General features: G+C 44.3%; 2 long non-coding RNA genes and 1 pseudogene across 2 annotated transcripts; 2 read left to right on the top strand and 1 right to left on the bottom strand.

The window, feature by feature from the left end:
* Positions 1 to 379: 379 nt before the first annotated feature.
* On the bottom strand, positions 380 to 8,537 carry LOC148147073 (uncharacterized). Its single transcript, XR_015760046.1, has 3 exons — positions 8,401 to 8,537; positions 4,814 to 4,904; positions 380 to 1,542 (listed from the first exon to the last, which is right to left on the bottom strand). It is a non-coding gene; the product is annotated as an uncharacterized LOC148147073 (long non-coding RNA).
* Positions 8,538 to 11,137: 2,600 nt separating this feature from the next.
* Positions 11,138 to 12,032, top strand: LOC148147072 (cyclic AMP-responsive element-binding protein 1 pseudogene; annotated as a pseudogene).
* Positions 12,033 to 14,275: 2,243 nt separating this feature from the next.
* On the top strand, positions 14,276 to 15,814 carry LOC148147071 (uncharacterized). Its single transcript, XR_015760045.1, has 3 exons — positions 14,276 to 14,371; positions 15,603 to 15,655; positions 15,765 to 15,814. It is a non-coding gene; the product is annotated as an uncharacterized LOC148147071 (long non-coding RNA).
* The last annotated feature ends 7,614 nt before the right edge of the window (positions 15,815 to 23,428 follow it).

Raw genomic sequence — 23,428 nt, 5'->3', positions numbered from 1 at the left:
GAAAAGAAACAAATGTAACATTTGGCTGTGAAATATAGACCTATGTTGGTTGCTGTTTTGACAAAATTCAAATTTAACCTATCAGTTTAAATTATACCCCAAGATTCTAAAACCCAATTGAGTTTGAATTTATTGTTTTGCCAGCATCAAGCCAATGAGATGATCTGATGGGGGCGTATAAAATGTGGACATTTTAAAAATTGGTCAGAGAGTAACTGCTGTCTGGGAGAGTCAACATCTTGCTCACCAATAAATTAGGAAAGTCTCTCAATCAAAGGGTACCTTTTCATATGAAACATACTCGGAGTAAAAGAAGACAACGACGACCCAGGGAGATCCTCAGCCAGAAGCAGAAAGACACAAAATTCACGAGTCACTGTGTGGGTTAGAAATTAAATTGATGTAATTTTAATAAGTGTCTTATTGAAATAACATATAGTTATAGGGCTGGAGGCAGATAATATGCAGTGAAGAGAAAGGGAGAGCTTAGATTTATGAATAGTTGTTTAATATTCACTTTGAGTTAAAAATAGATTAATGCTATTTTCTTTAAATAGTGGAATGTGTGAGTTTTCTGTCACTCAGACTTTAACAGATTATGTGGGGAGGTGAACTTTTCTGGGTGTTTGGTTTAACTAACAGAGGGGGTCACCGTCATGTTGTAACAAAAGAAACACGACAAAGAACAGCACAGCACAGGAGCGGGCCCTTCAGCCCAGAATGTTGTGCTGAATGTGACACCAAATTAAACTCATCCTTTCTTCCTATCTTTGTTCCATATCCTTGCATATTCACATGCTCACCCAAAAACCCCTTAAACAACCCTCTCATTTCTGCCTCCTCCACCATCCCTGGCAGCATGTTCCAGATTCCGACCACTCTCTGTGGAAAACACATTACCCCTCACATCTCCTTTGATGCACATTCACATATGTAAATGCACCTTAAATGCACATTCTCTAGTAAAGATATTTCAACTCTGGGTAAAACATTTTGACCAGCAACCTTGTGCATCTCATGGTGCTGTGCTGACTGTCCCTAATTAGGTCATTCTTTACCAATTGCACATAAATCCTATCCGTAAAAATTCTGTCCAAAGCTTCCCAACCACTGAGGTGAGACTCACCAGGCTATAACTTCCTGGATCGTCCCTATTTCCCTTCTTGAAGAGAGGAACACCATAAGCTACTCACCAGTCCTCTGCGACCTTTACACTGGCAAGTGAGGACTCAAAAATCATGACCAAGACCCCAAAAATCTCCTGTCTTGCCTTTCTCAATAACCTGGGGTAGCTACCGTCCGATCCTCGGGATTAATCCACTTTAATGCTGTTCAAGAAATCTAACGCTTCTTTCTCGACCTCAAAAATACCCGAGCACATTAGCATACTCCACACAAATCTCATTATCCCCAGTATCCTTTTCCTGGGTGAATGCCGATGCAAAGTAATTATTTAGGATCTCGTCCACTTCCACTGACTTCAAGCACAAGTTCCTTCCTTTAGTCTTGACTGGCCCGACTTCTTTCCAAGTTATGTGGAAGCTGTGGAAAGAGTGCAGAGTAGATTTACTAGGATATTGCCTGGTTTGAAAGGAAGGTCTTACAAGGAAAGGCTGAGGGAATGGAGGCTGTTTTAGTTGGAAAGAAGAAGGTCGAGAGGTGACTTAATTGCCTGCAACAGTAGTAGAATTGCCGACGCAAAGGGCATTTAAATGGGCATTGGACATACATATGGGTAATATAGGAAGGGTGTAGGTTAGATAGGCATCGGATTATTTTCCCAGGTCGGTGCAACATTGAGGGCCAAAAGGCCTGTACTGCGCTGGAACGATCCATGTTCACATCCTCTTGTGGGTAATTATCTCCAGAACGATTTGGGATGCTCTTTAACCCTACTTGCGAAGGGCATGCCCCTCCTTGCTCTGCTCATTCCCGGTTCAGGTTCCTTCCAGCTTTTGTTTTTTTACGTTCCTCACATGCCATGCCCAATTCTAGCTTCCCAAACCTTGCATAGGCTTGTTTTTTTCCCCTTTTGACTAAATTCCCAGCCTCCCTTGTTATCCAAGGGGCCCTTACATTACCAGCCTTATCCCTCCTCCTTACTGGAACATGCTGGTCGTGAACTCCAATCAGCAAGCCTTTAACTAACTCCCACGTGCCCAATGTGGCATTGTCTGATGACAGCTCCTCCCAATTAACACTCCCTAGCTCCTGCCTAATACTGACATCATTTGCAATCCCACAATTTAGAAACATCCCATTTATTCGTAGCTGCCTGAAAAAAAACTTAAGTTGTGATCACTGTTTCCAAAATGGTCTCCCACTGAAAGGTCAGTCACCTGGCCAGGCTCATTCAGCAATATAAGGTCCACTATGGCCCCTACCCCTCCTTTACACTACTATTTCAAGAAACCCTCTTGGATACACTTAATAAACTCTGCACCGTCTCAGCCTCTTGCTCTAAAGTAGTGCCAGCAAATGGTGGGGAAGTTAAAGACACTTTGAGAACTCTGTTGTTATTGCCTCTGCCGAGATATTCTGCCAAGATATTTGTACCTCGAGATTTCGTTGGCAGATTGAGGGTCCTATAGTATAATCCCATTAACTGCATCCTTCTTATCCACGTTGCCTCAGTGGGCGAGCCCCTCCAGTATGTCCTGGGTGCAGACATAACATTCACCCGATTGGTAATGCAGCTCCTCCACCTCTTTTACCCTCCTCTCCATCTCATCTGAAACAATGAAACCCTGGAATATTGAGCAGCCAGTCCTATCCTTCTCCGAACCAAATCTCTGGAATGGCCACAATATCGGATCTGTGCTTATCTACTTTAACTATGTTGCGCCTTGTGTTGAAATTAACACAATCAGCCCATTCGTACAATGGTGTTCATTTCTCTGTATTTCCTTTCTGATTGACTCGTATACATCTTCCGACCTTCCTTACCCCCCACGTGCTGCCCTGCTGCTGTGATTCCCAGGACCTTGCCATTCTAGGTTAAACCCTTCCCTTGTAGCAGGAACAAGCCTCCCAGTGAAGATATCAGTTCCCCTCTAGTTCAGGTCCCAATTATTCAAGATCCTGAAACTCTTCCCCCTATACCAGCTCTTCAGCCATGCATTCATCTCTGCTATCTTTCAATTCCTTGTCTCACAAGCACATGGGACTGGTGGTAACGCAATGATTACTAGCCTCAAGGTTCTGCTTTTCAGTCGTTCCCTACTTCCTGTGCTTACTCCTCAGGATCTCATCCCTCTTTCTACTCGTGTCGTTGGTAGCAATGACCTCTGGCCTCCCATTCTCCCAATTCAGAATTTCAAGCAAATGCTCAGAGATGTCCTTGACCCAGGCACCAGGGATACAACAGTCTCAGACGCAGCCACAGTAACACCTGTCTATGCCCCCAACTAGTGCTTCTCCTCCCATTTTCGCTCCCTTGGATTTTGCCCGACCTTGGTCTACAGCAGAGTCAGTTATAGAGTCATAGAGTCCTACAGCACAGAGAGAGGCCCTAAGGGCCAGACTGATCCTTGGCAACCATAATGTCCATCTATGGTCACCCCATTTCCCTGCCCATGCCCCATCTCCTTCTAATCCTTTCCTATCCATGTATTTGTCCAAATGCCTTTTAAATGTTGTTAATGTACCTGCCTCAGCCACTTCCACTGACAGCTCATTCCGTATGAGAATCAGCATCTGTGTAAAAAAGTTGCTGCTAACGTTCCCTTTTATTCTTTCCCCTCTAACGTTAAACTGATGCCCTCTAGTCCTCAATTCTTCAACCCTGGGAAAAAGACTGAATACATTCACCCTATCCATGCCTCTCATGATCATATACATTTCTATAAGATCTCCCTTATGTCTCCTGTCCTCTGAAGAAAAATGTCCCAGCTTGTCCAACCTCTTCCGATAACTCAAGCCATTGAGTATTATAGACCTGGCTACCGCTGTGCTACTCCCCTGAGAAGCTATCCCCAACAATACACCAGCTCTCTCTCCTTAAACATCCCGCATCCAACCCCATCTTTGTCCCCTGTACGATCCTCAGTTTCCTGCTCTTGCTCCAACCCAACCACGCGGACACCCACCTACCTGATGGAACCTGGATGCTTGGACAGGACAAGATCATGGGTGTTTTTAAACGCAATGAATGGAATTCTGAAATTATGTTTGGACTGAATGTAATGTAGAGCAGCGTGAAATGGAGGTGGATGACTTACGTGACTTGCTGTAAGGATACTGACAGTAGAACCTGAGGCGATCGTGAGTATACGGAGGTAGAATGTGGGAAACGAGCTGGGACTGTATTGGAGTAGTCATGGTGAGAGAGAACAAATGCTGGATGGAGGGTTTCAGCAGCTGACGGCCTGACACTGAGGTGAACCATCGGAAACTGTGCAAGTGGCCACCATCTAATAGGACAGAGAAACTGATCCATCGGCCTGAAACTGACTGACCACGTGGCTGTCAATGAATCTAATACAAGTGAATGGAAACATTGCTCAGAGTCTGTTTCTGTAACATTCAACACAACCAGGAAATGGAAAGTGAATAATGAGCTGAAAACAAGGCCACTGCTCTGTTAGAGTCAAAATCATTCAATGTTCAGTCACTGAATATTCTCACCCGCAGAAAGGAATCTCCCAGAATCACAGCAGAAGGAGAAAACAAACTTGGCAGAGACAGAATGAAGCCACCGCCTGCATCACAACAGCTCAGAACAAAGAGGCTGAATTCTCAATCAACTGACAAGCAATACAGATACTTTCAGAGTTACAGATAGAGTTCAGAATTATTCAGGAAACAGACTTACCAGATACATTGGTAGGTGGTGTGTGCCAGAAATCCATGAAATAGCTTTGTGATGTGCCATTTTTTCGTTGAGAAATGATTCTTTGTTTTCGCTAAGAAGAGCAGATGCATAGTTCACTGATTATTAGATTTACAGACAAAGGAAACCTGATCAAGGACTCACAGGTCAATTACACTGTTAGTGACAGTCCATCGCACACAACAACAGCCTGTTACACAGAGAACAGAACAGATTCTAGTTTAACAGAGACACTCTCACAATGAACATCTGCTGCTTTAATAAAAATGTTACCTGTTTGAAGAAAAGGAACATATCAACAATACAGCGAGACTTTTAAACTGCCCAATGTAACTGTGGAGTTTTTACCCAATTCAGTGATCACTGTTTCTATGTATTTTGAAGCTATTTTGAGCAGGGTATCTATCGTGGGTCAGTGTGGACTTGCTGGACTAAGGGCCTGTTTCCACACTGGAGGGATACTATTCAATATAATTATCAACCTGTCCCACAGCAGGATGGGTAAGGCTCGAGGGGAGTCTGAACTGGGGAGGGGTTGTGTCCCACAGCAGGATGGATAAGGCTCGAGGGGAGTCTGAACTGGGGAGGGGTTGATCCCACAGCAGGATGGGGAAGGCCAGAGGGGGGTCTGTACCGGGGAGGGGTTGTGTCCCACAGCAGGATGGGTAAGGCCCGAGGGGATCTGTACTGGGGAGGGGTTGTGTCCCACAGCTGGATGGGGAAGGCTCGAGGGGAGTCTGTACCGGGGAGGGGTTGTGTCCCACAGCAGGATGGGTAAGGCCCGAGGGGATCTGTACTGGGGAGGGGTTGTGTCCCACAGCAGGATGGGAAAGGCCCGAGGGGAGTCTGTACCGGGCAGGGGTTGTGTCCCACAGCAGGATGGGAAAGGCCCGAGGGGAGTCTGTACCGGGGAGGGGTTGTGTCCCACAGCAGGATGGGTAAGGCCCAAGGGGAGTCTGAACTGGGGAGGGGTTGTGTCCCACAGCTGGATGGGGAAGGCTCGAGGGGAGTCTGTACCGGGCAGGGGTTGTGTCCCACAGCAGGATGGGTAAGGCCCGAGGGGAGTCTGTACCGGGCAGGGGTTGTGTCCCACAGCTGGATGGGGAAGGCTCGAGGGGAGTCTGTACCGGGCAGGGGTTGTGTCCCACAGCAGGATGGGAAAGGCCCGAGGGGAGTCTGTACCGGGGAGGGGTTGTGTCCCACAGCAGGATGGGTAAGGCCCGAGGGGAGTCTGAACTGGGGAGGGGTTGTGTCCCACAGCTGGATGGGTAAGGCTCGAGGGGAGTCTGTACCGGGCAGGGGTTGTGTCCCACAGCAGGATGGGTAAGGCCCGAGGGGAGTCTGTACCGGGCAGGGGTTGTGTCCCACAGCTGGATGGGGAAGGCTCGAGGGGAGTCTGTACCGGGCAGGGGTTGTGTCCCACAGCAGGATGGGAAAGGCCCGAGGGGAGTCTGTACCGGGGAGGGGTTGTGTCCCACAGCAGGATGGGTAAGGCCCGAGGGGAGTCTGAACTGGGGAGGGGTTGTGTCCCACAGCTGGATGGGGAAGGCTCGAGGGGAGTCTGACCTGGGGAGGGGTTGTGTTCCACAGCAGGATGGGGAAGGCCCGAGGGGAGTCTGTCCCGGGAAGGGGTTGTGTTCCACAGCAGGATGGATAAGGCTCGAGGGGAGTCTGAACTGGGGAGGGGTTGTGTCCCACAGCAGGATGGATAAGGCTCGAGGGGAGTCTGAACTGGGGAGGGGTTGTGTCCCACAGCAGGATGGTTAAGGCCAGTCAAGAGTCTATACTAGGGAGCGGTTGTGTCCCACGGCAGGAAGGGTGAGGCCCGAGGGTACTCTGTACCAGGGAAGGTATGCGACCCAAAGCAGGACAGGTAAGGCTCAAGGGTAGACTGTACTGGGGAGGGGTTGTGTCCCATAGCCAGACGGTTAAGGCCCGAGGAGAGTCTGCACCAGGGAGAGGTTGTGTCTCACAGCAGGATGGGTAAGGCTCGAGGGGAGTCTGTTCCTCAGAGGGGTTGTATCCCACAGCAAGACGGTTAAGGCCAGAAAGTAATCTGTACTGGGGAGGGTATGCGTCCCAAATTAGGATGGGTAAGCCTCAAGGGTAGACTGTACCAGGGAGGAGTTCGGTCCCACAGCAAGATGCGAAAGGCCTGAGGACAGTCTGTACTGGGGATGGAATGTGTTGCACAGCAGAATGGGTAAGGCCAGAGGGAAAACTGTACCCAAGTGGGGTTGTGTCCAACAGCAGGGTGGGCAAGGCTCAAGATTAGACTTTCCCAGGGAGGAGTTCAGTCCCACAGCAGGATGGGTAAAGCCTAAGGGGAGTCTGTACCAGGGAGGTGTTGTGTCCCACAGCAGAATGGGTAAGGCCCGAGGGCCATCTGTACCGGTGAGGGATTGTGTCCCACAGCAGGATGGGTAATTAGATTAGATTACATTACAGTGTGGAAACAGGCCCTTCGGCCCAACAAGTCCACACCGACCCGCCGAAGCGCAACCCACCCATACCCCTACATTTACCCCTTACCTAACACTACGGGCAATTTAGCATGGCCAATTCACCTGACCTGCACATCTTTGGACTGTGGGAGGAAACCGGAGCACCCGCAGGAAACCCACACAGACACGGGGAGAACGTGCAAACTCCACACCGTCAGTCGCCTGAGGCGGGAATTGAAGCCGGGTCTCTGTCGCTGTGAGGCAGCTGTGCTAACCACTGTGCCACCATGCCACCCACAAATGTCCGAGGGAAGTCTGTACCGGGGAGGGTTTGTGTCCCACAGCAGAATGGGTAAGGCCTGAGGAGTGACCGAGAGCAAAGATTTACTTAGGGAGCTGAGGGGCAACATTTTCCACAGAGGACGGTTCATATACAGAATGGACTGCCAGTGGCACATGGGAGAAACAAGAACAATTACAACATGGAAAAGACATTTGGGCAGGAACATGGAGGGGAGAAAGTTTGAAGGGCCATGGGCCAAACGCAGGGAAATGCAACTCATTCAGTTCAGGAAACCTGGCCAGCATTGGTGACTTCGGCCAGAGAGTCATGCAGCACAGAAACAGACCCTAAGTCTTGCGTTATTGGGGGAGTGGACTCTCGTGACAAGGCATGTTGTTGAGACTGAAGTAAGTTACATAGATATGGATGGTCGTCTGGACTGGAGCAGGTTCAAACGTATGAAGTGATTGGTGAGAGGGGAGGAAAGTACAGAGATAGGAACTGTTTTTAGCATTAGAATGACTGATCCACATGACAAGCCATAGATACAGTGTGGGAGAGGGAACACAGAATGGAACATTCCCAGACAGCATTCCCACCCTCTCGTGGAAGGCCTGCTTTCCCCTCTTTTGTACTGATGCTCACTAAGACAGCACAGGCTTGGACTGATAACTGTGACACTCCCGATGTTGTCTTAGTACAAAAAAACTTGCAGTAAAGGCGGTGACCGAACCTGGGGTGTGTCTGTATTGTGCTCCCCTTCCAGCACTATAGCTATGTCATGTCTTGTTAACTGATGTTTGGAGCCCTCTCATTGCTCTCTGCACTGTGAGTGATCTTACCTCACTGCAGGATTTATTGAAGGCTCCAGATCTCCCTGCCCTGTGTCTCTCTGGCTGACAAACCATCTTCAATGAGGGATGGATTAGACATCCAGCAGCTGGGAAGTCTATTAGGTCAGGACCTTCCTGAGTACCTACAGACAGATAAACAGAATTGGAAATTAGAATGATGCAGTGATGGCTACACATGTCAAATGGCACTGAGTCCGACAGAAATCTGGAACACCCCAGTCTCCATCGTCTATCTGGAGTGGAGAATTCTGTTTGCTCAGGATCTGGAGTAGCTGCAAGAGCGAGGGACACTGACAGAGGCAACAATTCGACCCACACAGTGAGGGATACCACATGGAGAGTTACTAAGTAATATCACCAGAGTGCAAGATCAAACAATTGTGCAGGAAGAAAGGGTTTTGATTCTTGTTGCACTGGGATGCGCAACTTGTGAGCAGGCGAAGTGATGGCCTATTGGCATTATTGTGGAACAATTTATCCAGAAACTCAGCAAGTGTGCTCTGGACACAGGTTCAAATCCCACCATTGCAAATGATTGAATGTGAATGAAATGCTTCAAAAAAGATGTAACTAAAAACCTGTGAGTGAGTATTAAACAATTGCTGATGTTAAGAAAAATCCACCGGGTGCATTCATGTCTTTAGTGAAGTAATCTAAGGTGGGTCTTTCCTCCAATTGTCCTCGACCCCAATAGCCCCGCCCACCTGCACATTGACCTTCTCAAGATGGCGGCTCTGAGGCCCGCACTCCCTCTTCCCTCAAACAAATGGCGGCCGTCACCCTGGGCCGCTTTCCCGACAGAGACCACCACCTCCTTATCAGGGCCTGGAGAGTCTTTTTCGGGTTTTTTCACCTATATCCGCGTCTTGTGAATTCTCTCCGCTCCTTTCTCCCAGTGAGTCTCCCACACGCCACTCTCTGAAGCCGAGCGTAGCCGCACCCGGAGAAAGCTGCTCTATGGCTCGCCGTGTCCTGGTTAATGTGACACTGCGCATGCCCTTCATAGAAACCAAACTGCGCGTGCGTCGAAGATTATCAGTGAGTTTATAGAGAATATTCATAACTGCATAGAATCACGGGAGAAATATTAGACATTAGCAATTGCTTTGTCGAGTTACAGTCATTGAGATGGTTCATATCCAAATAGATTTTTCCATCCAACTTAATCATACCGGCCAGGTATGTAAATTTCCAATCATTCTGGGAATTTGAAAATAAATTTGTTACTCGAGTTGTGTAAATCGATTGGAAATATGTACATTGTCAGATTTACATCTTAACTATGTTGTCAGATTTACATCTTAACGATTTCTTTAAAACCTCACATTGTTTTATGAGAGGGGATAATACTCCACTATGTCGTGAGAATGATCAATCCTGCAAAACAGTTTACTTTCTGACCAATGCTGAAGCGTTCACTCCCGAGAATGTATTGGTCCCGCTCCTCACTCACTCTGTTTGGAGGACCGGACGCTGCTCTGTCCTCCAGTTCCGCCCCTTCCTCCCAATTGCAGTGTTGATTGTGGCGCGACTCAGCAGCTAAGCAACAGAAACATTAAGGGACAAGGGAATAAGAGAGAATCTGGATAAAGTAGACTGGAAACAAAAATTTTATGGTGGGAAGTTGATGAGCAGTGGAAGAGTTTCAAAGACATTTTACAAAGGTCTATTCCAGTGAAATGGAAGGACTGTATGAAAAGGCATACTCAGCAATGGGTATCTGAGGAAAGTGATCAAATTAGACCATAAGACATAGGAGTGGAAGTAAGGCCATTCGGCCCATCAAGTCAACTCCGCCATTTAATTATGGCTGATGGGCATTTCAACTTCACTTACCCACATTCTCCCCGTAGCTCTTAATTCCTTGTGACATCAAGAATTTATCAATCTCTGCCTTGAAGACATTTAGCGTCCCAGCCTCCACTGCACTCCATGGCAATGAATTCCACAGGCCCCACGCTCTGGCTGAAGAAATGTTTCCGCATTTCTGTTCTGAATTTATCCCCTCTAATTCTAAGGCAGTGCCCACCGGTCCTAGTCTCCTCACCGAACGGAAACAATTTCCGAGTGTCCACCCTTTCCAAGCCATGTATTATCTTGTAAGTTTCTATTAGATCTCCCTTAACCTTCTAAACTCCAATGAATACAATCCCAGGATCCTCAGCTATTCCTCATATGTTAGACCTACCATTCCAGGGATCATCCATGTGAATCTCCGCTGGACACGCTCTCGTGCCAGTATGCCCTTCCTGAGGTGTGAGGATCAAAACTGGACACAGTACTCCAAATGGGTCCTAACCAGAGCTTTTTAAAGTCCCAGTAGCACATCGCTGTTTTTATATTCCAACCCTCTTGAGATAAATGACAACATTGCATTCGTTTTCTTAATCACGGATTCAACCTGCATGTTTACCTTGAGAGAATCCTCGACTAGCACTCCCAGATCCCTTTGTACTTTGGCTTTATGAATTTTCTCACCGTTTAGAAAGTAGTCCATGTTTGTATTCATTTTTCCAAAGTGCAAGACCTCGCATTTGCTCACGTTGAATTCCATCAGCCATTTCCTGGACCACTCTCCCAAACTGTCTAGATCCTTCTGCAGCCTACCCACTTCCTTAGTACTACTTGCCTGTCCACCTAACTTCGTATCATCAGCAAACTTCGTTGGAATGCCCCCATCCCTTCATCCAGATCATTAATATATCATGTGACCATGCAGGTAACCATGCCTGGGATCCAATCAACAACAAGTCCAGCAGTAACTTTAGTGCAATTGCCGAATGGGCAGACTGTTCAAGTCCAAGTCGTTATCCAAGCAGCTCAGTCCTCAGTCACGCAGTCCCCTCAAGTTCAGACTGCTCAGATTTCTACTATACTTTAAAATGAAGACTCCCAGGAATCTGTGGATAGCACGACTGACTCTCAGAAACGTAGAGAAATTCTATCGAGACGGCCTTCATACAGGAAAATCCTGAATGAACTTTCTTCTGATCCCCCCAGTGTGCCAAGAAATCGATGAGGAGAAATCAGAAGAAGAGACTGTCTCAACCATTACTACAACGATGATGCAGACACCCATCTATCAGATTAGCAGTGGACAATACATTGCTATGACACAGGGGGAAGCAATTCAGCTGGCCAACAATGGTACAGATTAAATGCAAGGACTCCACACATGAACAATGACCAATACAGCGACAGCCAAGGTTGGAGCAGCCATTATACAGTATGCACAGAGCCCTGATGGACCGCAAATCTTTGTGCCAGGCAGCCAAATGCTTGTTCAAGGTGCTGCTGGAGATGTCCAAACCTATCAGATCTGTAGAACTCCTAACTCCACTGCTGACCAGGGAATGGTTATGGCATCTTCACCAGTCCTGCAAAGCCAGCCCCAGAATGCTGAAGAAACCACTCATAAACGTGAGGTCCGCCTCATGAGAAACAGGGAAGCAGCTCGAGAGTACCATCGCAAGAAGACATAGTATGTGAAATGCTTGGACAATTGGGTTGCTGTTCTGGAAAATCAAATTGAAAGAGAAGTCGGACAAAGTGGCCAAAAACAGCATGAAAGTAGAACTGGGAAAATGTTAAAGGTCAACCGAAAGCCACAGGAGCTATAAAGAAAAGTAATATAGAACATGAGAAAAATAAACTAGCACAGATTACAAAGACAGAAAGGAAAAGTTTATATAAATATATATAACGAGAAAAGAATGGCTAAAGTAAATGTTGGTCCTTTGGAAAATGAGAAGAAGCATTTAGTTATGGGATATCACAGTGGAGGATACTAATATCTTTCCAGTAACTAGCAAAGAGACAAAGGTAGGTGAGGATTTGGAAACTATCATTATTACAGAACAGCTAGCTTTAGACTGTTTTGAGGTAATTGAGCTAACGATAGAATAGTCTCCTCACCTTGATGGAATGCATTCCAGGGTACTAAAAGAGATGCTAGGAAAAATAGCAAATTCACTGGCAGTAATTTTCCAAAATTCACTGGAGCCTGTGGCAGTCCCAGCAGACTGCAAAACAGCAAAAGTGACACCAATGTTTTTAAAAGGAGGTAGACAAAAAGTGGGGAATTATGTACCAGTTACTTTATTCTCTGTAGTGGAAAAGATGCTTGGGTCTATTATCAAGGAAGAAATAATAGAGAATCTCGATAGAAATTGTCCCATTGTACAGACACAGCATGAGGGGCAGGTCATGCTTGACCAATCTTTTTGAATTCTATGAAGACTTTTCAAGCAAGGTAGACAACGGGGACCCAGTGGATGCGGTGTACCTGGATTGCCAAAAGACCATCAACAAGGTGCTGTGCAAGAGGCTGTTGCATAATATAAGGGTGCATGGCGTTACTGGCAGAGTATTAGCATGGATAGAAGATTGGTTGACTAATAGGAAGCAAAGTGTGGGGATAAATGAGCATTATTCTGGCTGGCAATCATTGACAATTAGTGTGCCTCAGGGATCGGTGTTGTGACTGCAATTATTTACAACTGATACAGATGATTTGGAGTTGGAACCACATGTAGAGTGTCAACGTTTGCATGTGACACTAAGATGATTAGCGGAACAAAGTGAGCGGAGGACTGTGAAACTTTGCAGAGGAACATTTCAACATGGAGTGAGTGGGTAATGGTCTGTAAAATGAAATAGAATGTTTGTAAATATAAAGTTTATACTCTTTGCTTGTAGTAACATTAAAAAAAATCACTTGAATGTTAAAAAGTTGCATTATTTGCTCTGCAGAGTGACCTAAGCATCCTTCTACATGAAGGTTGGTCACCAGATACAATAATCAGTTCAGAAAGCAAATGGAATTTTGTCCTTCATTGCTGAAGGGATTGTGTTTAAAAGCAGAGGTTTTGTTTCAGCTGTATTTGGGTGTTGGCGTACTGCATGTAGTTTTTGTCTCCTTACTTGAGAAAGGATGTACTGGCACTAGAGGAGGTGCAGAGGAGGTTAACTAGGTTGATTCCAGAGTTGACAGGTTCGGCTTAACAGAGACTGAGTAGATTGGGATTATATTCATTGGAATTCAGAAGAATGAAAACATATAAAATAATGAATGGAATGGATAAAATAGAAGTAGAGAGCTGTTTCCATTGGCAGGTGAAGCTAGGACAAGAGGGCATCACCGCAAGACTAGAGGCAGCAAATTTAAGACTGAATTGACAAGGAACTCCTTGACCTCTATGGAATTCACTGCCCAGGGAAGTAGTTGGTGCTCGTTCAGAAAACGTTTTTAAAACTAGGTTAGATTTTTAAAAATGTAATTAATTAATGAACACGGCGAGAACGTGGGTAAATGGTTCTGTGTCTACGAAATGATCAGCCATGATCTTATTGAATGACAGAGCAGGCTCGAAGGGCAGGACGGCCTTCTACTGTTCCTAGATCTTAGGTTATACATCCCCCCTCATTCGTGACTTGGAGGTGTTGGTGTTGGATTGGGATGGACAAAAGTAAAATTCACAGAACACCAGGCTATTGGTCAACAGGATTATTTGGAAGCACTAGGTTTGCTGCTTCTTCATCAGGGGGTTTTGAGATGCTGTTGTCATTTTTGTAACTCATGAACAGCAACAAAAGCCACGAAGCAATCCGCATGCTCCAGCCAACAATGCGCCCCGGGTGATTGATGTCAGCGGCGGACCAATGGAAAGGCAGGGACAGAGCTGGAGGACCTGGCGCACAGTTGGTCCTCCGACCAATCAGGGTGAATGAGGGGCGGGACTAGACTAGACCACTTGATCATCCTCGCGGTCTGTTCGGGATGTGTGGATGGAGAGCTGTTGGTAAAGATAGAAATCAACAGCAGGAAGCGGGAGGGAAATGGTGTCGGTATGGGTTGAGAGGGTTTACAGACATTTGGTGCACATCGAAAATACAAATTTGAAACTCAGTCCCGTTTTTGCAGTAAACGGGAAAATGCCTCATCCAGCGATTGATTCGAGTAAGCACCACCATCTTTATTCGGGGCAACGATTCACTGGACCCGTGCAGCCGCCAGCTTTGTTGGGGGCAAAGTTCAGCGGGACGCATGTGCAGCCCTCTCTGGTAGGGAGTCACAGGGCAGGATTTGCACAGAGCATATTCACACCCAGAGAAATGGATTTTTTTTTCTGGATTTGTTTTTTCATTCATTTAAATGATTTGGATGTGAATAGAGGCGGTACAGTTAGTAAGTTTGCAGGTGACACCAAAATTGGAGGTATTGTGGACAATGATAAAGGGTATCTCAAAGTACAATGGGATATTGATCGAATGGAACAATGGGCTGGGGAGTGGCAGATAGGGTTTAATTTAGATAAATGTGAGGTGCTGCATTTTAGAAAAGCAAATCAGAGCAGGACTCACACACTGAATTGTAAGATCTTGGAAAATCTTGTGAACAAAGAGACCTTGGAATGTAGGTTCATATTTCCTTGAAAGTAGAGTTGCAGGTAGATACGACAGTGAAGAAGGCATTTGGTATGCTTCTCCTTATTGGTCAGAGCATTGGGTAAAGGAGCTGGACAGGTCATTGGTTAGGTCACTTTTGGAATATTGTGTGTAGTTCTGGTCTCCCTCCCATCAGAAGGAGGCACTGAAACTTGAAAGGTTTGAGAATAGATTTTCAAGGATGTTGCCAGTGTTGGAGGATATGAGTTGCGGGGAGAGGCATAATAAGCTGGGGCCATTTTCCCTGCAGTGTCATAGGCTGAGGTGTGATGTTATAGAGGCTTATAAAAATCGTGAGGGACATTGATAGCGTAAGTAGACAAGGGTTGGTAGACCCCAGAACTAGAGGATATAGGTTTAGGGTGGAGTGGGAAATTCAAAAGGAGCCGAAAGGGCAACTAAAATTGTAACATTTCAAAGGCATTTGAATAGGAAGGGTTCAGAGGGATGTTGGCCAAGTGCTGGAAAATGGGAATACATTAGGTTAGAATATCTGGTTGGCAAAGATGGGTTGGACCAAAAAGTCTATTTCTGTGCGAGACATCTGACTGTGGGATCATAAAAGTGAACATTGCTCTGATTCATCTCTGGGCTCCTTGATGTCCACTTGTTTATTATCTAGCTTTCTCAGTCTCTCGTGTGTATTTTTGCTCTGTGTAGTATTTTACTATTACGTTCACAGTCCTCTTTGTAAATGAATTGTCCACTGCTGCCTGGCTCCTGACCATATACTCTATTATCAGGTTATTTTTTCCACAATATCTTTGACGGTCAAGAGTTCTTTTTTTTCCAATAAGTGAGTGGATTTTCCTTCCATTTCTGACAGTCAAATTCTGCACCATTTTCATTCCCCCATAAATCATATTGCACTCCCTGAAACATGATGTGTATTTCTCCTTCCACAGATACCAGTGATCAAGGCCAAAGCTCTGTTGCCTGTTGAGAAGGTGATGTTTGACTTCCTTGTACTGCTGCAGTTGGTATGGTAAAGGTGCTACCACAACGTGGTTGGGTAGGAGACATTACAGATTATGCACTCAGAGATAGTGAAGAGTAGAAGATATCTGTATAAATCAACACATTTTTAATTTCACAAAATATTGAGAACTTTTGACATAAGGCTACAGATGGAGAATATTATGTCCGGTGACCAAACCTTTGCGAAATAAGCAATTTTTCAGGAATGACTTAAAGGAAGAAAGCAGATCTTAGAGGGTGGGAATTCCAGACCGTGTTGCCTTGGAATCTGTAGAAACAGTCACACAGCTGAACTGAAAAATAAACATATCATTGGGAGTCTAAACTGAAATGAGTTATTGAGATGTGAAAGTGTGTCTGGTGCATGGAGATAGGAATGATTACAGCCAGGAATTAAGTCAAGGGTGTGAAAGTAAATTGCTGTTGCTTATAAATGGGAGCCTTTTGATGGATCAGCAAGTTCTGGTACAAGTGAACACTTGGGCAGTAGAGTTTTCAATATTCTGGAGATTATAGGGAGGGTGATTGTGGGATGCTGGCCAGGAGTTGGTTTAGATAATGAAATCTAGAGTTCATAAAATGAATGAATGAGAATTTCATTAAATTAGCTGAGACTGTGGTGAGGTCAGATGATATCACTGAAGTCGAAATAGTGGTCTTGGGGTGGGACAGGCTGTTACCTTCAGCTGTTTGTCAGTTTGTGAATCAAGTCTGTAACAAGCTCAGAAGCTGATTGGCCCTGCAAGAACCCAAACTGGGCGTCACTGAGCAGGTTATTGTGAGCATGTGCTTGACAGCACTGTCGATGACAACGTCTATCACTTCACTGCTGAGCGAGTGTGGACTGATGGAGGGAAATTGGCTGGGTTGGATGTGTCCTGCGGTTTTGTGTTGAACAACACTGGGAAACATTTCCCAATATCGGTAGGTGCCAGTGCTGGAGCAGTACTTGTCTTGGTGGGCAGTAAGTTCTGGAGAAGAAAGTGAGGACTGCAGATGCTGGAGATCAGAGCTGAAAATGTGTAGCTGGAAAAACGCAGCAGGTCAGGCAGCATTCAGAAACTCATTCCTGAAGAAAGGCTCATGCCCGAAACGTCAATTCTTCTGCCCCTTGGATGCTGCCTGACCTGCCTGCGCTTTTCCAGCAACACATTTTCAGCAAGTTCTGGAGCACAGCTATCAGTATATATTGCCACAATGCTAGCAGGGCCCATAGCGTTTACACTACTTGTCCATTTCTTGATCTGATTTGAAATGGGTTTTCAACCAATTCGATTCACATCTGTGATGTCATGGACAAATGGAGAAGCCTCATCCACTTGGCACTGCTGGCTGAAAATTGCTGAAAATGCTGTCGTCTTATCTGTTGTATGAATGTGTGAGGCCCCTCCATCAGTAAGGGTGGGGATATCTGTGATGCTTCCTGCAGTGAGTTGTTTAATTGCCCATCACCATTCCTGACTAGGTGTGACAAAATTGCAGAGCTCAGATCTGATCCACTGGTTGTTGGATCACATAGTTCTATTTGGTGTTGCTTGCACTGTACCTTCACCAGGTTGGCGCCACATTTTCAGGTATGTCTGGTATTGCTCCTGGCATGCCCTGCGGAACTCTCCATTGAAGTAGTGTTGATTCCCCTGGCTTGATGTTAATGGTTGAGTGGGGGATATACCAGGCCATTAGATTACAAAATTGGGCTGGGGTACAGTTCTGGTACTGCTGTTGGCCCACAGTGAGACAGAGGTTGTAGGGTCAAGAGGGCTGATTGTGTTGTTGTATTTTCCAGTGCATTGGTAGATGTAATGTGGTCCATCCAGTTTCATTCCTTTGTTGAGACTGTGCAGTGACTAATACAATGAGTGATTTGATGGGCCACTGTCAGGAATGCAACTTTTGAAAGAAAGGTTTTGTGATTTATATATGAAAGAAGTGAAACTATCATGGTATTCGAACAGATGAAAGACTCAACATACAACCAAGGTATTTTTCAATGGACAATTTCAGTTACGTCACACTATAAATTTTTGCTGTAAATGCTGTGCCTTAGAATTGTGCTCTCCACACTCACCTGATGAAGGAGCGGTGCTCCGAAAGCTAGTTTGCTTCCAATTAAACCTGATGGACTATAACCGGTGTTGTGTGATTCTTAACTTAGAATATTACAGCACTACTAACAGGACTGCATGTAAACAGGCTCAGTCCAGTTAATCAATACATTCGGAAGGATTGCCTCCAAGTTTAACGACGCAATATTCGTCAAAACCGTCAACTTCAACCTGCAATGTTGTTATTAACAAAAACTTCAGGCTGACATAAAGCTCCCCACCCCACAGCAATGTGGTAACTGGGCCCGGCCCAGGAATTGGAACTGGGACATTTGTGGACCGTGATCTCAAAGGAAGCGAGCAAACACAATTCTGACAGATGAGTTCTCAAAGATGAGTAGCAGGTTTGAGACAAGGCTGGTGGTATACCATCTTGCACTTAGCTTAATTGCATTTCTTATTTACAGTAGTGTTTTGAAAAGTATAAAGAACCAGTTTGTTTTCCGTGGTTGGGGACTTTTATCCTCGTTGATCACAGTTGCTGCCTCTCGCTCCACAAGTCAAATCATAGGATCTAAACAATAAACTGCAGGTGCTGGTGATCTAAACCCAGAAACAAAGTGCTGGAGAAACTCAGCAGTTCTGAGGGCATTGGTGAAGAGAAAAAAAATTGTTACATTTCAAGTTTTTGTCTGAATGGACAAAAGGTCATTGGACTTGGAACTTACAATGTTTAATTCCCCTCAGAGATGCTGCTGGGCCTGCAGTTCTCCATCACTGTGCTTTCGACATTCAACTTTATTTACAAAACAGATCGGAAAAATACTAATCTGCAAAAGTGAAAGGTTCATTGCAAACATGAGCATAGTTTCCACACTTGAGTTACACAAGCACGCCTCAGTTTAAAAACAAGATTTAACTCAAAGTAATATTCCATTTCAAAATTAGCCGAGTTACACCAGTAATAAAGCTCACCAGAAACAAAGTGCTGGAGGCACTTCAGCACAACATCCTGCAGTGTTGCACACAGCCACCTTTACCGAAGAATGATCACATGTCACAAAATTGAAGGCAAAGAGCGTGTCTCTTTACAGGAGCTGAAGTCAAACTCTCAATTTTTGGAAAGATTTTTATTAAACCTGATTGAACATTTAAATCTCAGAGCAAAATCTTTGCTTTTTTTAAACAAAGTGTGTGGGAAACATCCCATATCTTGCTAAAGTTTCAGTTCAGTCTGATACATAGAGCCAAAGGTCAAACAAACATCACACTTTCTTTCACTTCTACAAAGGGCTGACATCACATTTCTTCAGGATTTAAAGTATTTTATAAATTGTTTGTAAAATCATTTGTCACGTTAAAGAACTGGACAATAACTACTATTGTATACAATAAGAGTGAAGCCTGTGACAGCAGATTGAGCTTTGGAGGGCAGTGAATGCACTTTCTAAATTCTGGGAGCACTTTTGGAGACTGCTCCCAGATGGTGATAGTGAGCATATCTGGAATGCACTGTTTAGATTTGGGAATCCTTGGGAAACAGTCTGTGGTTTCACTGATACTTGGTTTGCGTTGTTGGTGTACAGTAAGCAATTCATAAAGTTACTTATGTATTGTTGTTGACTACCTGAATGGTATTCAAATCTGCCAGGTTGCCTTCAATAGTGTGAATGCATTTATTGTAAATATTTCGAATATTCCAGAACTGCCCAGTGCTTGGCAAATTCAGGGGGGACAAAAAAATCACATTGAGTAATTTGAAATTAAGAATGCAAGAGGATTTAACCACTGAAATATTCAATTCAAATAGTTAAATGGAATGCTCACATCTAAAATACCTGTGATCCATAGGAATGGATGGACTGACAGAATTGGGACCAAATTCCTAGCTGGGGAGTGTGAAATGTGCTTTGATAAAGTCACCTGCATTTACCAACAATAATTTGGCAAGCTCGGAAATTTAAAAAAACAATACGAGCTTCATTGCTGCTCCAGTCGGGTCCCAAGCTCTGTGAAAAAATAACAATGTTCAGGTTTATTGCATACACTCTGAAACACGTGTTTCTTCAATAGATCTTGCAAGTTTACCAATGAGCATAGCAACATCATTTGGATGGACAAACTTTTGCCAACTCATTTCTTTCCGAGCCTCTATAGCCTGAAGAGTGACCAGAAGCAATTACTCCCCATATGTGGGAACATATGGGGAGTAATTGGGGTGGCACAGTGGTTAGCACTGTTGCCTCACAGCACCAGAGACCCGGGTTCAATTCCCGTCTCAGGTGACTGACTGTGTGGAGATTGCACATTCACCCCGTGTCTGCGTGGGTTTCCTCCAGGTACTCCGGTTTCCTCCAACAGTCCAAAAATGTGCAGGTCAGGTAAATTGGACATGCTAAATTGTGTTAGGTGTAGGGGAATGGGTCTGGATGGGTTGCGCTTCGGCGGGTCGGTGTTACTTGTTGGGCCGAAGGGCCTGTTTCCACACTGTACGTAATCGAAAAAAAATTACCGTCGAGGATTTTTTCCTTCAGAATTGATTTCCATATATTCAGTGCCCAGAAAAGATAAAAAGCTTGTCACCTTTTATAGAGCAACGATTCAGTGGGAGTAAAACACTCACCTTTTCTTGCTTAATAATCACGCTGCCTAAATTTTAAACATGAACACTTCTTAATAGTTCACGAGATCCTAACGAAATATTTTGTGCAAAACAAATCACATGATACATAGTTATTCAGATAATAAAACAAGTTTGTTCATTGAAGAACCCAGCGGAAAAGGTCATGAAACAATGTGAGTTTGATACACCTCAATTATCATTTCAAGTGCATTCTCTGCATAAATTCTCCTTTTCCTCCTCGAAGTATTCAAATTCTTGAATAATTGAGAGAATGAAGTCACAGTTGTACAACACACAATCAGACCCTTCAGTCCAACTTGCCCATGCTGACCAGATATCCTAAATTAATCTAATCCCAGCATTTGTTCCAGCATTTGTTCCATATCCATCTTAAACCCTTTCTACTGAATATCATTTTATTTTACTTTATCAGCACTTGAAATACTGACGTTGTTTTCTCTAACATTGGTTAAAGAAATCATAAGTTCATTCATCTAAGTTAATTTTGTAATCTTTCACAAAGAAACAATTGAGAACAAAATATAGCCGAGTGCAAAACAAAATACTGCAGCTGTGCGATATCTGGGAACACTCTAAAGCTGAGGCACTGATACTGCACAAGTTTGTCAGCACGGTTTCAATTACTGACAATAATTTATTAATGTCTTAGCCTTCACATAGTTAAGGTAAATGTGAGATATCTGAATTTCATGAATTGGTTCCTATTGCACTTTGATCAACAAAAAATATTCTTGGTTTAATCTACTCAAAGGAGAAAGTGACGACCAAAGAAGCTGGACATCAGAGTCGAAAAGTGTCATACTGGAAAAGCACAACAAGTCAGGCAGCATCCGAGAAGCAGGAGAGTTGATGGTTCAGGCATAAGCCCTTCATCAGCAATCACAGGCTTCAGAAAAATAACTGGCATAGACTTATGGCAACACATACGTAGAAAGGTCGAAGCACGTTACTATCTGATTAGAGACTAATTTCAGATTTGTTACCATTCAGTGCAACATTTCAGTATGATATTTACATATGTACCTAAAAGATAAGTTTTGTTAAAATTACAAGCTCTAGAGTGATTATAGGATTAAACCTGGAAATAAAGCTGGTGAACAAGAATGGCAAAGTGAAGTCCCACCAGTATCGCCTTGGGCAGTGTCAAGTAAGAATTTGAGAGCAGAGTTGCCACTTTGGAGTAACCTGCAGTCTGGCCAAATTGCAGCAAAAAGCTGTTCAATTTTATCTGCAAACTATTGAATGCAAAATCCTCCTTGCACAATAATGAGGCAGTATTTTGGGATGTCATTTTTAAAATATATTATTTTCAAAGTTACTCACAATTGAGAGTAACAGCTTGGCGCTGTCTGCATAACACAGTACGTAAAGGAATTAACAGAAAAAATATTATTACCCAAATTCAGAGTCACTAATTTATTGATATTGCATGGGTCCAGCATTGATAAGTAATCGATTTTTAAAAATAAATATAGATACATTTACTAACTACATTGGGATACAGTCAAGTTTCTTACTGAACAGTGACAGGATTGGACAGAGTCCGCGTGGATTTAAGAGAGGGGAATCATACTTAACAAAGCTACTGAAAGAATCTACAGAGTCAAATATTAAAGTAAGAAATTGCAGGACATTTAGAAAAGCTTATCATTAAACATGGTAGACTGGGTTTTGTGAAAGAGAAATTATATTTGACAAATTTGCGACAGTTCATTGAGGAGATAACAAGCAGGGCTGATAAAGGGCAATCCAATGATGTTCTGTATTTGGATTTTAAAAATGCAAATGATAAGGTACTACATAAAAGTCAATTGCTCAATTTAGGAGCTCATGGTATCGGCGTAATGTATTAGCATGGATTGACGATTGGTTTACCACACTGGCTGTTGGTGAGTCCTCACTTGCAGTGTTGTATACAATGTTAGCTCCCATATTTAATAAAGGATAAACCAACATCGGAGACCATTCAAAAAAGATTCAATTAGATGTTTCGAGGACGAAAGTGTTGACCTATCAAGAATAGATAAGCAGGAGTGATCTTATGGAAACAAGATTCTGAGGAGTTTGACAGAGTAGATGTTGACTAGATTTTCTAGCACCAGTGAAGTCTCAAACCAAGGGACATTACATAAGGGAACATTCATTTTAGAAAAAGTAAAGAACTTTTTCTCTGTGAATGGCTAGAATTTCCGCACCCAAACAATTGTGAAAGTTAAGTGTGGGAGGGGAATGGTTGGCTTACTCTTCGGAGGGTTGTTCTGGCTTGTTGGGCTGAAGGACCTGTTTCCACATAGTAGGGAATCTATGATTCTATCTCAAATTATTTTAAAAAATGGCAAATAGATTTTTGAAATATTGAGCAGTTGAGGGCTATGCGGATCAAGCATAAAAGAGGTATTGAGGTCTGGGTTGGCCAAGCCATGATCTGATAGAATGGGGGAACAAGCTGAAGGCGATGAATGCCCTACTCCTGCACCGATTCCTTGAGGCTCTATTTCATGTTTTTTTTGTTTCCAAAGAAGAGCGTGATACAATGTGCTTAAGATCTCAGATGTTGTGTAAAGGAGTGAAAATGGGGTGTTTATGTACTGATTCAGAAGGCATTGATTCATCAATCACAGCTATACAGTCATGAGTAGGAAGGCAATCCCCTCCATGAATAAAGGAAATCTACTGCAGAGCTCACACAAAGGGAATTCTTACCCTCAGTAAACTCTCCCATCACATGACCCAACATATCAGCTGAAGGAGGACACACTGCGCATGTTCTCGCCAACAAAGGGACTCCGGGTGATTGATGTCAGCACCGGACCAATGAAAGGCTGGGGGGCGGAGCTGGATGACCTAGCGGGATGTTGGTCCTCCAACCAATCAAAGTGAATGTCGGGCGGAGCTAAACTAA

This window comes from Chiloscyllium plagiosum, unplaced genomic scaffold (assembly GCF_037043375.1).
Source record: "Chiloscyllium plagiosum isolate Xiang-an unplaced genomic scaffold, Cpla_swu_hap1 HiC_scaffold_18, whole genome shotgun sequence".
Taxonomy (NCBI): domain Eukaryota; kingdom Metazoa; phylum Chordata; class Chondrichthyes; order Orectolobiformes; family Hemiscylliidae; genus Chiloscyllium; species Chiloscyllium plagiosum.
The sequence above is the reverse complement of the archived record's forward strand: the minus strand, read 5'-3'. Positions and strand labels throughout refer to the sequence as shown.